The sequence below is a fragment of the Myxocyprinus asiaticus genome, chromosome 35, assembly GCF_019703515.2.
Source record: "Myxocyprinus asiaticus isolate MX2 ecotype Aquarium Trade chromosome 35, UBuf_Myxa_2, whole genome shotgun sequence".
In the NCBI taxonomy this organism is placed as follows: domain Eukaryota; kingdom Metazoa; phylum Chordata; class Actinopteri; order Cypriniformes; family Catostomidae; genus Myxocyprinus; species Myxocyprinus asiaticus.
This window is the reverse complement of record NC_059378.1, coordinates 35,991,763-36,009,996: the sequence shown is the minus strand read 5'-3', so window position 1 is coordinate 36,009,996 and position 18,234 is coordinate 35,991,763.

The following is an 18,234-nucleotide window of genomic DNA, read 5'->3' as shown; positions in this document are numbered from 1 at the left end:
GTAATTACTTCTATCGGGTTATCAGTACAAGCGGGTCAGGTCTCCAGTGGACTTGGCGGGATACGGAAAGGACTTGCACAAGTCTGGTCGAGTGGCAGTGGAAATCTAGGGCATGTTTGAGCTTGATGTTATGATTGGCATCGCCATTTGGAGAGCTATGTATGAATTAATTATTGTTGCACAAAGGACATTGCTGGGGTGTGTTGAGATAAGATATTTACAGACAAGGCTAAACAAGGGAGGGACTGAAGGGAGGACTAAATTGAGAATGCCTTTTAGATTCCAATTCAATTCTTGAATTTGAATTGAGATAGTAAACATGATTCACAATTTGAATTGAAAGAAGTAGAATTAAAGCTAAAGTATTTAACTTTGTCTGTGTTGAAATACTTCTATCCGAGCTTAATATGCAGACAAATATAAGTAAGCCATTCATAGGTTAATTTTCTCGAGAACTGTAAACACTGTGACTCTGAGCACTATGAAAATTTCTCTGTTTGTTTTGAGAGATCCGTTTAGACCCACCACTAGGGATGCACCGATCCGATACCTGGATCGGTATCGGCTCCGATACTGAAGCTTCTAGACAGATCGGGTATCGGTGCGACGAGCCCGATCCAAATCTGATACTGTGTGTTACTGTCAAGCTCCAAAAATGACATAAAATAACCATTAAAACACCATTAAAGCAGTTCACATGTCTTGTGCATTTTATTCAAAGCCACTTGAAGACATGCGATAGCTCTGAGAATCCTGTGTTTAATTAGTAAATATATAGTATGAGCAGTGCCAGCATGTTATTGCTCTGTTTACACACACACACAGCTATTTTTAGCCTTCACGCGGTGCGCAATATTTGAGCGCTACTCATGAACAGCATCTCAGGTGTAGATGCTCAATAGTTCGGTTCACTTATAATATGCATTTAGTACGGCACCGGAGGTGCATTTTACCAGAATTTGAATAAGAAGTGAATTAAACTTGCCTACAAAAAGACACATACAGGACTTCCTGGAGAGTTGAATGTCAAAATAAAAGCATGAGGGTTTAAAAAGTGCATGATTTAAATATATTACTGTTGTATTTAAAATTAAAAGTCAATAATAATAATATTAATAACAATTTAAAATTATTATCATTATTATTGTCATCATTAGTATTTGTTTACAATTTATAACAATATTTGAGTTGAATGGGTTCCAAAAATAACTGTGTGAATGAAAAGTGGACTGATGTTTTACAACTAAATTGAACACACAAAAAAAAGAGATCCGAATCTTTAAAGCCCAGATGCAAGTTGAAACAATTTTGAAAAAAAAACAAAAAAAGACAAAAAAAAAAACAAAACAAAAATAAAACACTTTTCTTTTCTACTGAAGACTTGAAGACTGGAATTACTGTTAATTTTGCTGCTACATTATCCAGTATACTAGTTAATAATAAAGTGTTTCTTAATAAGCTATACATTTATATTGAAATAATGTGTAGTTAGAGGTTTGTGTTTCTTTACATATTAAAGTGTACTCCCAATTAGTTCCACACAATAATGTAAACATATTCTAATCTGATTATGCAAAAAAAAAAAAAAAAAAAAAAAAAAAAAACCCTGGTATCGGCATCGGCCGATACTGAGATTTCCGGTATCTGAATCGGAAGAGAAAAAGTGGTATCGGTGCATCCCTACCCACCAAAACAACATTCCTCAACCAGTGGTGTGAGTTGGAGGCAGAACTATCTCTATGTTTGACCAACAATAGGCAGGGGGTGTTTTTAGAAAGCTGTTTTGAAAACAAAAAGTTTATATTTGCAATTCCACTCAGTGGAGCGAGTGTCACAAAAATTACATAACACGTCACACTGTATGTGTAGTTGTTAATAATACATTTTAATGTATAGATGATATTAATAAGCAAGCTTGAAATGTCACCTATAAACACTTGTATTTACTTGTATTAAAAAATTAATTTAATCTATTTTTATGTTTTATATATTTTCATGATATGTATTCATATATATATTATGCACCGTGGTGGAAGAACACTTAATTACCCAGAATGCTCTAATTTGCTGTATATGTCAATAATAATTTTAAAATGAAGTAAAATGAAAACAATGTGGTGGACATTTTTTGTGCTGTTTGGCAAAATTAAAAACAGTATTATGCGTTATACATTTAGAAAAATGTCTAATCAGTTGGACAAAAAATAAAGAAACAAAAAGTCAAAATTACCTTTTGTAATTATTTCTGATTTATTGCTAAATTGTTTTGGACTAATTAAGTTCCTCTGTGTGTGTAACGTTGCTGGTTGCTGCTGGCATTGACGAAGACGTAGTGTAGAGAATCCAAGTGCAGTTTATTTACAAAGTGATAACCAATAACCCTGACACTACAACGAGAACGAGTACGAGTACGAGTTACCAAACACATACATTCAATACTTGACAATGGACAATGGCAAACATGAGGGCTTAAATGCTAGACATGGGAAACATCAACCAATGAACAGACAGAACTGATAACAAGATAATTAAACAATAAACCAATGAAAACATGACGCATGAACATGGAGGGAAAACAGGAATCACATGACAAGGGAAACAGGAACTAAACATTTCAAAATAAAAGACATGAATCAATAAAAAATACACGACAGTCACAGTGACTATTGAGTATATTTGAAAATTCTATGCATTCTTCTTCCTAACCATTATTACCTGTATTTCAAAATATTATTCTGGAGTTAGTGTAAATCCTTAAAATATGTAATTATATATATATATATATATATATATATATATATATATATATATATATATATATATATATATATATATATATTAATTACATATTTTAAGGATGTATAAATTATTATACAGTACACACATGCATTTTTATGCATTTTGTTTTTTAAAAAACACAATTATAAGCCATAACAAATTATAAGCATATCTATATTTGTGGTTAGAAAATAAATAAATAAATAAATCCTCTTCCTGTCATTCCAATTCAACATCCTGTGGGGCGTGGCCTATTCGATTAAAATTTCAACTCATGAATTGAAAAAGAGCCAATTCTAGATTCTAAATTTTGCCCAACCACAGAAGGTAATTAATACAACACAAAACCCCACGAGAAATGACTCCTGCAACTTTTCATTTCATTACAGAGAACATTTCTAATTTGCTTACACCAATGGGATGGACTGACTAACAAGATCCCCCTTGAGCATTTGTGAGATTAATGTTAGAATGAAGAATATGATGAAGGGTTGCGATTAATTTTTCATAATGACCCATATGAGAGAAAGTGAAAGAGAGGGAGGGAGAAACAGAGATGCTAAAATGAGAACCGCCGTTGCTGTGATGCTGCTGGTGCTGCGTGGAGTATGTCAGAGGGAGTGTCTGTTCCATGCGTGGATTATTATTGCTCTGCGATCGCTCTGTATCCAAAAGCGAAGCGCCCGAGAAGAATCGGAAGAAACCGAAGCCACGGCCGAAAAGTAAGTGATTCGTTTTCAAACCTCTCTGCCTTGATGCTATGAGTACAGTAAGTGCATGTAACTATAGAGAGGTGAGTATTGTCTTCAGTGTTGTGAAATGAGAGCTAGCATTGTGAAACATTGGGTCACAGTTTAGATATCAGTGCTCGCTTTACTGTTTATTTATTTACAAATGTACTAATCAGGGACTAAAACGGTTCAAGAACCGAAAACGAACAATATTTTTAGCAGAACGTAACCGAAAACCGGAACAAAGTGATTTTCAATTGTATGGGAGTGAAAACGTCCTTTTTAAATGCTGGTAACCGTTTATAACTGGTTAATTTTGTTTCAATATTTTTTTTCATGAAACTAAAGGCCAAAGGGTTTATCACAGTACATTTTTGGAACTACACCACTTCATGTTGCCTGAAAAAAAATTAAACGTGCATACTGAAGGAAACTGTCGCATCACACATTTCTTTGCCTAATTCCCCATTGTGGATGTCACATTTTCTGAATGAAGACCTTTTTAACAACTATGTATAGTTACTACATATACATGCACGGCTAATCCCGAAACAAGAAAAACATTATTAGAGGTACAGTATAGGGCTGGGCGATATGTACAAATTATTTGATTGATAATCGCCTTAAAATATCGCAATATCCGATTACATCGTCAACCCCCCTGCCGTGGGTCGGTGATTTTTTTTTAGCTTTATTGATTTTGCTTTAAAAATCGAATACATTTATTGAAACACGAAAAACATAAACAAAAGACATTTCTACATTCAAGTTTCACTTTAAACTAAACGGAAAAGCAATAAAATAACGAAGAGATCAAAAAATCTTATTTAACCACCTCCTCAAATCCAAACATTTACCATCTACAACCACTCCATTTGCCATTACGCAAGTATCAGTCAACGACAACAGGTGGAAAATTACTAATAGCCTACAGATTAAGAACTAAAGAAAATCATAAATGTAAAGATAATAATAGTAATAATCATAATAATAAAGCCTAATAAATTCCCCTGTGTTCCCAAAATAATGCTGCAAAATGTGTTTTTATCGAATTTGTGTTTGTATTGCATTTTGGTAATACAGTTAATGCTGCCTAAAGAAAAGAAAATAGAACTCAGTTTTAGGTTCAAGGTGAACGTGTCTTGTATTATTTTATGATTTAAGCACTTTCGTCGTTGTTTCTTTAATACAAAGATATTTATTACTGAACCTGCACAGTTCCGTTCATAATGCATGCCAACTGTGTGGAAATACAGCGAACTAAACTCACAGCACCTCCCGAGATGCCCGGAGATAATTTGCAGCATTCTCATAGACGAAATTATTCTTGTAAACATTTTTCAGATGAATGAAACAGATAAAAAGAGTGAAAACTCTTTACATGCGCTTGTGGAGCACGCTGACATGCGCTTGCTTCACATGACAGGCTGGTGTTGCACGCCTCTGAACAAACAGCGAATCAGACACAAGCATTGACGGCTTTTCTTTCGTCTGTTCTTAAAAATATAATAAAGTGTGTTTCTTCAAGCACATGTCTTTGTGACTAACAGCATTTCTTGTCATGTGTCACTCCGAGACGTCTTACAGGTCACCCGCCTGTTGCAAAATTACCCACTCATGAAATACATTTGGACGAGGAGCTCGCGAACTCGCCTCGTTGCATTTTGTGGGTGGCGGGTGCTAGTTTCACACCTTGGTCACTGTTTAATATATTTGGCAACTTCCCAGATCCATGGTTTTGCCATTTCCCGATATTGTCGATCATCATCTGTTCCCAATCGGGATCTTTGTAAAACATCGTCGCTATCTGATTACATCGTTCTATCGCCCAGCCCTTACAGTAAAAAGTGTTTTTCTCAGTTGTTTCCAAGTCTTCACTTAAGTATTGTTAGATATGATGCATTAATACAGATTTGACTCAGAAGCAAATCTGTAAATAAAAATATATTTAACTATTAATTAACTGCTTGTTATGATTTCTATGCCAGTTAATCCACCACACAGGAAAAAAATTCATTGCTTATTTTCGCTTATTTTGAAGAGGCAAGTGGCTTATTTTGGGCATGTTTTCCAGACCATGTTGCTTGTTTCTCTTGCGAGATCTGGTAACACTGCAATAGGTATTTCACCCACACCTTAGTGTAGAGTACTGTAATTTTAAATGAATGTTATTGGGGGGCTAGGTAGCTCAGTGAGTATTGACGCTGACTACCACCCCTGGAGTCGCGAGTTCGAATCCAGGGTGTGCTGAGTGACTCCAGCCAGGTCTCCTAAGCAACCAAATTGGCCTGGTTGCTAGGGAGGGTAGAGTCACATGGGGTAACCTTCTCGTGGTCGCTATAATGTGTGGTTCTCGCTCTCGGTGGGGCGTGTGGTGAGTTGTGCGTGGATGCCACAGAGAATAGCGTGGGCTTCCACACAAGCCATGTGATAAGATGCACGGATTGACGGTCTCAGATGCAGAGGCAACTGAGATTCGTCCTCCGCCACCTGGATTGAGTCGAGTCACTACGCCACCACGAGGACTTAGAGCGCATTGGGAATTCCAAATAGGGGAGAAAAGGGGAGAAAATCCCCCCCCAAAAAAATTTTGTTCTTTTATTTTGTTCTAACCGGTAACCTTTTGGAAAGGAGGCTGCGGAACTTCTGAACCGGAATGAAAAAATACAGTTTCTGCTCAGAACGAACCGAAATGAAAAACATTTAGTTTTTAGTCGCTGATACTAATATATACTAAGTACTTATTATTTTGTGGAGCTGTTTGTATATAGTTTTTACAGTACTGATTATTCCTATTGATTATAACTTATATTTCATAAACATTCATTTGTATTGTTTTTCTCTGCAATTTTATGCAATTAATTCAGCTTAACCCACTGAACATACACAGACTCAAAAGTTTGTTTGGTGGATAACGTCATGGTTACTTGTGTAACCTCAGTTCCCTGATGGGGGGAACGAGACGTTGTGTCGATGTAGTGACACTAGGGGTCACTCTAAGGAGCCCGAGACACCTCTGGTCTTTGATAAAAGGCCAATGAAATTTGCATGCCACTCCCCCGGACATACGGGTATAAAAGGAGCTGGTATGCAACCACTCATTCAGGTTTTATGCTGAGGAGCCGAGACATGGTCCGGCCATTTCAGCGGGTAGTTCAGCTTTGTGGCAGGAAGGACACAACGTCTCGTTCCCTCCATCAGGGAACAGAGGTTACACAAGTAACCATGACATTCCCTGTCTGTCACTCACTCGACGTTGTGTCGATGTAGTGACACTAGGGGTCCCTATACGAAACACCACAACTGGCTGAACTGTGTTACGTGAACTGGCGGTGTGTGACGGGCAGACCACTGTGTGCCTCGTAGCCAGCACACCAGGTCGACATGTAACCTCCCCCAACATAGTTATGAGTGTCGAACGGCCCTTTGGGGACAAGTCGACTACCCAAAAGATAGAGACAGGCTAACCCAGTCGTGGCCTCTTTTCCCCTTCTTTTTTTCCACTCCCTAAAAAAGAAGGGGGATTATCCGACTGGGCTGCCAGGTCAGGGGAGAGCAGAGGGTTCCACTCTAACCCGACGCTCGCGGCCGCCTGGGAAAGCATGTCCATAATTTCTGCATCAGCCTGTGACTGGGCAATTGTCCCCGAGAGGGGGAGCCCAGATGAGGCTTCTGCATCCGATGCTGCGCTCGAGAGCTCATCATATTCGCGGGCTCCGAACAAGAGGCCAGACTCGCCGTGAGACGAGCCGGCGGACTCATCCGGAGGCCCGACTGGGGCAGACGAGCGTGCTGGGGAATGGGAGGTCTGCGGGGGGATACCCGGCGGAGGCGATCCCATTGGGGTCCCCAAATTGCCTCCAGTGCTAGCCGCGCTGGCCTCATACCCGTAGGTAGAAGGACCGAGGCAGGGAGACACTGGGGTGGAAACTTACGAAAGCAAGCCGCGACCGCAACGTTGCCATGGTCATGTTCTCGCAGTGAGAACATGAACCATCCACGAACGCTGCCTCCATGTGGGTCGTGCCCAGACATGAAAGACAGCGATCATGACCATCCGAAGTTGAGAGATAACTCTTTTAGAGAAATAAACTCTTTCAGAAAATATACTCTCTTTTTTTTCTGCCAAAGCGCCCAGGGGCGTTCTCTGCAGTGCACCAGTGCAGAGGAGGGAGAAGCCGCTGAAATGCGCCGTCAGATCCAGCAGAGGTGAATGAACAGTAGTAATTCAGCTCAGTGAGCATGACCATTCGGCTCCGAAGAGAAAATCTGAATGAGTGGTTGCATTCCAGCTCCTTTTATACCCGTATGTCCGGGGTAGTGGCATGCAAATACCATTCGCCAATTTTCATTGGCCTTTTATCAAAGACCAGAGGTGTCTCGGGCTCCCAAGAGTAACCCCTAGTGTCACTACATCGACACAACGTCGAATGAGTGACAGATAGGGAATTTCTGTTATAGGTTTGTTATATTTTCGTTTTTGTAAACGTTGTACTTTTTTAAGAAATGTAACCAGCTATTCAAGTTTGAAAGTGTCCCATTGACTTTGACATTGTTTGAATGTTCAGAATCTAACTACACCAATGGCGTTAATGTAACATTTTCATACTTTCTTCAGTTTATTTGCATTCTGAATTGTGAGTGGCAGTTTCTTTCTGACAACTACTAAAAGATGAAGTATGGCTGAGTTCAGAATGGCATGCTACCATCCTACTCGTACTTTTTCTGCCATATCTTTATACAGCAAAGTAGTAAAAGAGTAGTATGCCATTCCAAACTCATGTCATTTCTGCATCACTACAATTATCAAAAAGAATTTAAAAAATAACAATTGGAAAAACTCTAACAGGTTTCCCAAACACTCACTGTATCTGTCATTGGTCGGAAAAACAGATAATCCTGCCTCAATCTCATGCCACTGGTTGAGCCAGTGTTGTTATGTTGCAGCCAGTCAGGCTGCTCAAACAGACACTGTAAAATAAAGTATTACCAACATTTTGTTTTTGCTTAGTTTATTTTAAACAACTCTAAGACTTATTTCAGAAGAGTCCACATGGAACGCCATTTGCAACCTATTTTACGTATTTATTCTAAATGTACTTCCAAGTTAAACAGGATATTCAATTAGAGAAAATATAGGACTGGACTTTATTTTATTCAGACTGTGAATTCGGCGACAGTAGGATGAAAGTTCTCCAGCTGAATCTGTACTGTTTACAGAAACTGGAAGTGTAAAAGGATGTGTGAGCTCCAGTTTCCGGATGAAATGTCCACTGAGTGATGCCAAAAGCTAGTTGTTTTTAGTTGTAAATTATGTCATAAAGTCAATAAATGCATATTGTACTAACCATACATCCTAACCCAAACCCCAACCCTAAACCTAACTATCAGTGGATTAAAAATGTAATGTAGTGTCTATACCGGGCGCGTTAGTTGATGCGTCACGACGGCTTGAGGCTGTCAGCACTGGACGCATTGACACGAGCGTTCTAAACTGTTTATTTGTGTTGTTGGCAATAGTAGCACCAGTGCGTGTGGCGCAATATGGAACGGGACACCCGTTTACTGTCGGCGTGACGCAGTGTAGACAGTTCTATGGCTTTAGACACGGGCGACACTCACGTCTGGTGTAGACAGGGTGTTAGAAGGAAAATGCAACCTCATCAACCTCACCTTGTGCTCATCAATAAAAAAAGATTTATTTGAGTTACATTGATGCGTCTAATTTTGTTAGGTTCAAACACATGGAACCACTCTGGTGGTGGATGAGGAGAGTTCCCTGTTCAGTATGTAAAGCGCTTTAAGTGTAGTGTCAGAAAAGCGCTATATAAATATAACATTCGTTCATTCAGTCACTGTCCACGATTGAATCATGTTCAGCCAAAGAGCCATTTTTTTGAGTGAATTGATGCAAATATGTCTGATAGGAGATCCCGCTTGTCAGTAACTCAGCAGAATGGGGTTGATGTCAGGGTACCGGAACATTCAGGAGCAACATTTTAAGTTCCCGTATGTCCATGTTGTTTTATTCATAGCAAATTGATTGGTTCTTTTCTATATGACAGATGGTTGGAGGGGAGGAGTTATTTATGATGTCAGCTGAAAAGGAAAGTTGTTTCAGTGGTGGCGTAAGTTATTACATTTTGATAAATGATTACAAGGACAACCTTATAAATCATGCACAATAAGACCAGGAACATATAAGTAAGTAAATAGGGACAATTTTGATTTTATGTTGACTTTAAGGTAAACATTTTTTTACAGTGCACCTGTGAAAGTCAGGTGAGCTACTGTAATTAGATAGCATGTGTAAGTAGGTCGCTTAGAAAAAATGTGTTATGTTTTGAGTGCTTTTTTAAGAAATTAGGCAGTACTACCTCTTGCCCTTTGGTAAAGATGTCACATCTTCATCCTTGATGACAAGACTTTGAGAAAGGATTGCGTTTGTCTACCTGAAAGGTCACTGCCTTTTCAGGCCTTCAGTCAACCATCTCATTTTAATGCAATTGATAATGCGCATTAAAGGTTATCCTACTTTGACTCGCAGCAATCTTTCAGGGCATTTGCTCTACACGTTTTTACCCAAGGTGCAGACAACCCAATTTCTCAAGAGTGTTTCAGTCTCTTTTAAACTGCAAATGCATAATGTCCACCAGCTCCAAATATTAACAGTCTGCTCCTCAGCACTGACAGCCTGCCAGATTTTGAGAGTCGAGCTTCAGTGAATTCTCCTGCACTGGTGTCTTTAAGGCACCATGGGGGAATAGCCGGTCTGCTGATTAAGTATCCACAGCCTTGGACTCATTCATATTGTAGGAAGGTATTTCCATAGCAATTAGCTATGAGACCTTTTGGCTCTTGCTTTTGAGAAATACATCCCCAGCTTCCAAATGTAATCTTCCACACCGAATCCTCATTCGGACCATTCTCATGCACATTATTATCCCAGTGCATTTATATTTAAATGACACGTTGAAGGCCTTTGTCATTGAATCGGATCCACTCGGTGTGATCAGAGGTTTTTTACAGGAGTCGTAGTTTCATTTATTAAATCAATAGATAAGCTACTTTTGAGCTTGGATGACTTAGATTCCATTGTGTTTTAGACACCCTGTCTAAGTTAGATTTTTTTGGGAGTTTCAAATATAACACAGTCACAAAAAGACAAACGCCTTTTATGTAATCCTCCGGGGAATGGTGATGGTGGAATAGCATTATGTTCAGTATAATGCACTTCTGTGCTGAATTTAGGGTTGTTATGGAAATTATCTGCACTGCTACAGTTGACATTGACCACACAGTGAGCACAAAGGATTAAAGAAGCACAAAATGATGTAAGAAGTGGTCAAGTGTAGTACTCTTTGATTTAGCTTTGTTATACTGTATGATTCTTTGATACTAGGGGTGGGCGGTATGACCAAGGTTATATATCACAGTATGAGTATTTTTATATCACGGTAACAGTATATACCATAATGTGGTTATTTTTGCTGGAAATTTAATTAAATGTTTTATATATTTAAGAACCATATGGAAATGGCTATTTTTGGATTATACAGAGAATTAAAAACATTACAAATGCAAGGTACTGAATTATTCTAAGATTATCTAAGATTATTCATAACAAATGAATGAAATCTCTGGCATCAGTACAAAAACAGCTTCGCATTATGTAATACTTTAGTGAAAAAGACTTGAAACGGTCAAACAGTGTTATAAAATGGATAGTTCCGACTAAATCCTGATGAGCCACATTCAAAGCATATTTGTTGTAAAATATCTGATACATGGATGCTTATGACTGCACATTTTGTTGGGTGTAATCTAATTACAAAGTAATTAATTACTGTAATATAACTACTTCATCTTGTACAAAAAGTAGTGTAACATATTACAATTAAGTTAATTACTTTTAAGTAGGTGCTGAGTGTATGACTTGTGACAATGAACAAAGTGGAAATTGACATTTTGAATTCGTTGGGCGCAAAACAAAAGTAGAAATTAACTTAAAAGTAATTCATAATATAATTACTTTTTCAATGAAGTCATCAATAAAGTCCGTAATCTGATTACAATTTCAGAGAAGTAATTAGTAATTTGTAAAAGTAATTTACTTTTTTGAGTAACTTACAGTACCCAACACTGTTCGCAACGTTGATCTGCAACAGTAAAAACTAAAGAGGTATGGACGCTTAGCACAGCAATTCAACATAGTAACAAACGGATATTCAACAAATAAATAGGCTAAATGATTCTAACATCATATTGCACAAAACTATCAAAGTACAAAAAGTAAGAAATAAGAAAGGCTCCGATACAGAGGGGCGCGAAACCACTTGCGCACCCTGAACACAGAATATCGCACTTCATGTGCGATCCTCGCCGTCATTCAAAAGCACAGAACTGCAAGATAATATTGCGGGTATACTGTATATCTAGTTCATTACATCAAGCAGTTTAAACCTTTTTTACTGCAACTATTTATTCAAGCAGTGTCAGACAGCATCAGCAAAAGACTTTAATCTCTCCACAGCACCTCACAAATACGGGAGAATTGCTAACAGCAAAGGATTTATTGTTTGACAGTGATCGTCTTGAAATCTATTGTTGATTTGGCTCTTTGATTGCTGTAAAAGCAGCACATAAAAGGACTAAACTTAATGCATTAAAGAGACTAAACTTCTTGCAGAGGGTTTTACCTTGCTGAGTGTTATTCACTGTTAAGCACAGCAAGTTATCATCATGCAAAAAAATTTCTCCAAGAAGTTGCGGCACTTAATTAATTTGAAAAATGCTTCTCCCAATAAAATCATTACCACTAAAAATATTTATGTTTTGAGTCGACCCCACTAATCAACTGGTCAGTTGTTGGACGACTACTTGATTAGTCGACCAACCTGGTACATCCCTACTTAGTAGGTATCTCTTTTTTTAATGAGATCTGGCTCAAAAGTAAATGTACATTTAAATGGAGATTGGCATTTAATAGTGTAGAGAATCCCCTGCAGAACTTTAACAACGCTCTGTAGATAAACCCTCCCAGGATCATTTTGTTCTGATTAAGAACCGCACTTTTGTGGACTTTAGAGTTGGCGCTGTTTGAATTCTGGGAGACTAATTACATAGAAGTCGATAAAGGCTTACCTGCTGGGGCCGTATGGATCTTGCCAGAAAAGACGATGACAACAGAACCTTAAATGGATAATTTGTGCAAAGTCTTTTGGATCATACTCATAGCTAATAGCTCAGGTTTAGGATAAAATTATGCACAGTTAAGCCCAAGTTATGTATTAGGGGAAAGGAGACTAACTAATTAAAAGTTTGAGAAGGATGCATGCTGATTGTAAATGACTTCAGTTGGCGCTCTTAGGCCTAATGTTGATCTCGAGCTGTTCAAGCAGTTAATTAACCAAAAGAAGAAGACGTGGTGGAGCAAATGGTTACAGATTGCAATTAATGCGATTTGCAAGGCATGTCAAGAGTGAGCAATCCTGCTTCGTTAACAAGGGAAAGTCAGCTTGGGTCAAAGGACTAAGAACGCTGCAATTTCTGTTTGTTTGTTAATACATCATTAAAAGCGAAAGAAGTCTTCCGCACAAAACCAGGTCTCCACATCTTGAGATCAGCTCATTGTTTCTATGGCAACAAACCTCTGCATACTGAGTTGAGTGTGTAAAAAAACAAGACTTGAGGAATGTGTCTTTTCTTGAGCTTTCTTTTAAGTTTCTGTCTTCTCGCGGATGAAACGTACAACAGCTTGGCCTGTAAATGATGTTGAAGATAGTAAAAACTCCAGGTGAAAGACTGTGATTGGAATACAAAGGCAGAAAGAAAGTAAACGGCGTGGACTCAGAGGAAAAAGTATTTTCATCTTTCCTCGCTTTTGACAGTCAATTTACATTTGAGAATATCTCCCCAATTTGCGGTAATTTCCTGGCTCTTTGCTATTGTTACGTGAAATATTATTTAAATCTGAGCTGATAATCTACACAACAAACGGTCTTCAAAGTACAGTATTTTCTTCAGGTGACAGCGTCAGAATGTCTAATTGGAAATGGATCCATTTCTCCTGGTTCAAGAGAGATTATATTGCAGATTAGCATATCAGTCTTTGGACTAAGAAGACAGTACATTGAAAGAAAATGAGAAGGTCTATTTATCTTCTGACAGAGATACTGTAGCGTTATTTAAGAACTTCTTCAACAAACAATAGAAGTAGATGGAAATAGTTGTAAATAGCACGGTTGAAAGAAAGAAATTTTCCAAATTCAAAATTTATTTTGTTGGAACCTTCAAATTATATTATTATATTATTAAGTATTTTTTGGATGCTTTTTAAGAAAATACATTTGCATTCTCAAAATCCATTTTAGATACACATGTAAATGTATGTGAATTAGAACCAGCTAAGCTTTCCACATTTTTTATGTTTGTTTAAAAAATTTAAATAGCTTTATTTTGGAACAAACAATATACCGAAAAAAAAAAAACAAACAGTAAAAACATTTTTCTATTCTTGATGAAGTGTATTTTTAAAATATATTTTGGATATATATTATAATATATTTTGATGGTAACCCTTTACAATAAGATTGTATTGGTTAACATTGGTTAAAGCAATAGTTAACTAACAAAGAATAACACTTTTACAGTATTTATTAAAGGGATAGTTTACTCACTTTTGTGCCATCCCAGATGTGTATGACTTTCTTTCTTCTGCTGAACACAAACAAAGATTTTTAGAAGAATATTTTAGCTCTGTAGGTCAATACAATGCAAGTGAAAGGTGTCCAGAACTTTGAAGCTCCAAAAATCACATAAAGGCAGCATAAAAGTAATCCATACGACTCCAGTAAATCCATGTCTTCTGAAGAGATATGATAGGTGTGGGTCAGAAACAGATCAATATTTAAGTAATTTGTTATCATAAATTGTCCTCCCTTCCCAGTAAATGGCAATATGCATGAAGAATGTGAATCACCAAAACTAAAGAAGAAGAATGTGAAAGTGGAGATTTCTCCAACTTTACAGAAAATTATGCTTTAACAGAAACTATCTACTTTAACTATCTCTTTAATCTTGCTTAATATTGATTTCTACATATAAAGTTGTAACATGTTAACATTCATTAATGAACTAACAGTAACAAACAATGAACAACAGTATTTTGGTAAATTAATGATGATTAATAAATGCTGTGAAACAAATACTATATACACAATATACTGTATATATGAATATAACCATGTTAGCATTTTATATATATATATATATATATATATATATATATATATATATATATATATATATATACACACACAATAAATGTAAAATACAGAGCAGAATATATTTTTTGCCATATGGGGTTGAAAGAAAATGATTAAGCCTGTCTATCTTCTAAAAGATATAGCGATTTCTAGAACCTGAATGAGAGTATGAAAAATCGAAAGAGCGAGAGAGAGCAGCTCATTTACACCATGATTGGACATGATGAAGTGTTCACCTCTCTCTGGAGTCCCTGTGAAGTTAACACACTCTTCTTCTCAATCACTGTAGGCCCAGAGCACTCAACCTGTAATAACCCAGTTTAATTGTTATAACAGCATTGTCTGATAGCTTACAATGCGTGCAGAGCAACTAAACCCCTCTATTCGGTGATCAACTTTCCAGCGAATGTGATCAGGGATGTGCCCTCCACCTGAACTGCCGTAAATGCTGTTGGAATGGTTTTGAGAGGGAACGTTCATGAATGAGGGTCTCATAAATTGAGGCATGCCTGGGAGCTTTTTCGTAAGCAGGCATCTAAGTACTATGTGATGGCCAATGATGGGGAGTAATTAACTAAAACTAAAAGTAGCAATACTAAACTTAAAGGGATAGTTCACCCAAAAAATAACATAAATAATAAGTAGTGTATACAACAGTGTAGCTTTCCCAGTAATGAGCAGCTTTTTTCAACAAGTAGCCGTGACAAACCGCTACATTGCTGTTTTTTAAAGACACATTGTATTGCACACACAGCCTTTAATCAAATTTTTTCTCCTTAACTGTCCTCTCTTTCACATGTACAGCGACTAGCAGCAACAAAGCAACTGGAAATAATACAGTTTCAATGAGAGCTGATATAGTTGGATACAGAAGTTGAGTATGAATGCCGTAGCATAGATGCTTGATGACTTCCAGCGATTTAATCAATGTGTGAATGCCCATTCAAATGTAAGAGAATCGCTTCTTTTCAGCCAGTTCATGTATGTTCAATAAAACGAGTTACTGTTTCAAGAACCCTGCACTGCATTTTAAGTCTTATTTTTTATTGCAAAATATTTTGATGCTAAATTACTGATTATCATTCCTAAAAGTTTTTAATAAACTAGTGATTTTAGTTTTTTTATTTATACACATTACTTATTTACCATGAAAACTAATGTTTTATAAGTGTGTTTCATAAGTATATGTTTGATAAAAAATTAACTATATAAACAAGTAGTTGCATATGATTGGATCTATTTCTCCTTCCGCTCAACATGCACAAGCAGTTGCAGACAGCTCTTAGTTGTTATTCATTTATGTAAATTAAAATATGTTAAAACATTGAAAATGTTCTGTTATAATAATGATAAACAAACTGTTGTAATAAATGAGTATGCGTACACAAACCTGAGCACTTGGCCAATGCATTGCCAATGGGCAGTCCGTTAAACATGCTTTACGTGCATTCTTGAGTTACTGTGGTGGTAACAAACCTCAGTACTCAAGGGGGTGATACAGTTACCTTCAAAAGTCTGTGCCATTAAATTGGATGTGTTTTTATTCAGGTATGTTGCAATAAATATATTGACTTTAACTTACATGCTCAGCAATGCTGTCTTCAAACTGTTGTCTGCCATTACAGTAGTTGACTTGAAAGAGAAAACTCACCATAGAAGAGGACAAATCACACTCATGTCTGCTATAGCGTCCCTTGTGGCAACGTTGAGACTGCAACATGCACAAAATTGAGCTTGCATAGCTCGAAGCACCTGCGTTTACAATAGGGCTGCAACTAACGATTCTTTTGATAATCGATTAATCAAACGATTATTAGAACGATTATTCAACTATTCGGCGATTATTGCAACGATTAATCATTAGCTCTTAACCGACTATTCAGCTTGTACCTTGACTTAAATGGTTGTATTAAATGTGCATACTAACAATAAAGAGTACAAAATCATCTTTTAAAAATACCTTTAAATGACATTCACTGAATTAAAGTGAAAAAAATACTTTTTTATTAAGTTTAATTCAGCAAAGAAATTCACTGCAAAAATCCTATTGTTATCAAATGTTTTTGTCTTGTTTTTTATTTAAAATTGTCTAAAAATCCTTAAAGCAAGATACATTTACTTGAAAAGCAACATATAAGATATTTAGACTTGCTTTAAGAGACAAATATAAGTGTATTTTTTCACATGGTTATACTTCTGCGAGTGCAGTAAAGACAAAATATACTTATATTCAAGATATATTCTCTAAAAGCAAGTCTAAATATCTTATATGCTGCTTCTCAGGAGAATGCATCTTTTTTTTAAAGGATTTTTAGATATTTTAAAATCTTTGTTAAAACATTCTCAGATAACAATTTTTTCTTCTGCTGTATAGCTGCTAAAGAAAATGTCAGATATTTAGATATTTATATTGGAAAACAAGCCAAAACAAAAACAAATCAAAAATGTATTTTGTTGCAGTGTATAATGGGGTGAAGACTACCCTCTCTCACCTTTCTGTTCACTTCAATCCATCTTTAACTCACAATAAAACAAACTCTCTCTTATTAATAAAGCTGCGAATTGCCAATTTTCTTCATGATAAGAAATGCACAGTGACACATATATTATAGATTCAATAAGTCGCGAGCCATCACGTTATAATCTAGCTGCATTAAGCGTGCGCGCTCAAGGGCCGAGCGTCCCCGCGACAGAGTGTGCATCAGCCGGGTGCAGTTTCAATCTCTCCCCCTTAGATCAGGACATTCGCACAACTCATAGAAGAGGCGCTGACCGCACAGAGAAATGCCAGTTTCGGAGTTTGTAGTTATTTACATGATCTGCTTCATTATTATTTGAACTTTAATAAAGCTTTATACCACGGGTCTGTTGAATGCTTGATTCTGATTAGTTCATGGACGTTCTAAGGTGTGCAATTATTTTTCAATTAAATGCACGGCTATAAAGTAGTTCCAGGTCTTGACCGCATAACGGTTCCATATCACTTTGCCAAATTATTTCAGTTATTTCAAAGAGCCCTACAGGCTACCACAACAAAATTACAAATTGAAACAAAGACATTGGTTAAAGTAAATCGGTTAAGAACGTCAAATATACTACATTTATTTCAATTTCGGTTAAAAAGAGTCCTCGCTCTCCCTCATCTCTCCCGCACTTACACACCCTCACACACACACACATATACGCACACACATTGAGACTCGAGTCACGACCAACAAATAGAGCCGCACCCCCGCGACTTGATCAGTACAACAGTTTCTATTATCCTAAATAACTTTTAATGTTTCAATGTAGGCCTCACATAGCTGTAGTGAAAGCACCGCGTTTCACTTTCTCTCACACACACACACACACACACACACACACACACACACACACACACACACACACACACAGAAAAGCAGCGCATCCTTCATTGCTAGTTCTAAAATTACGTTTTTGAATTAGCAACGAAGGCT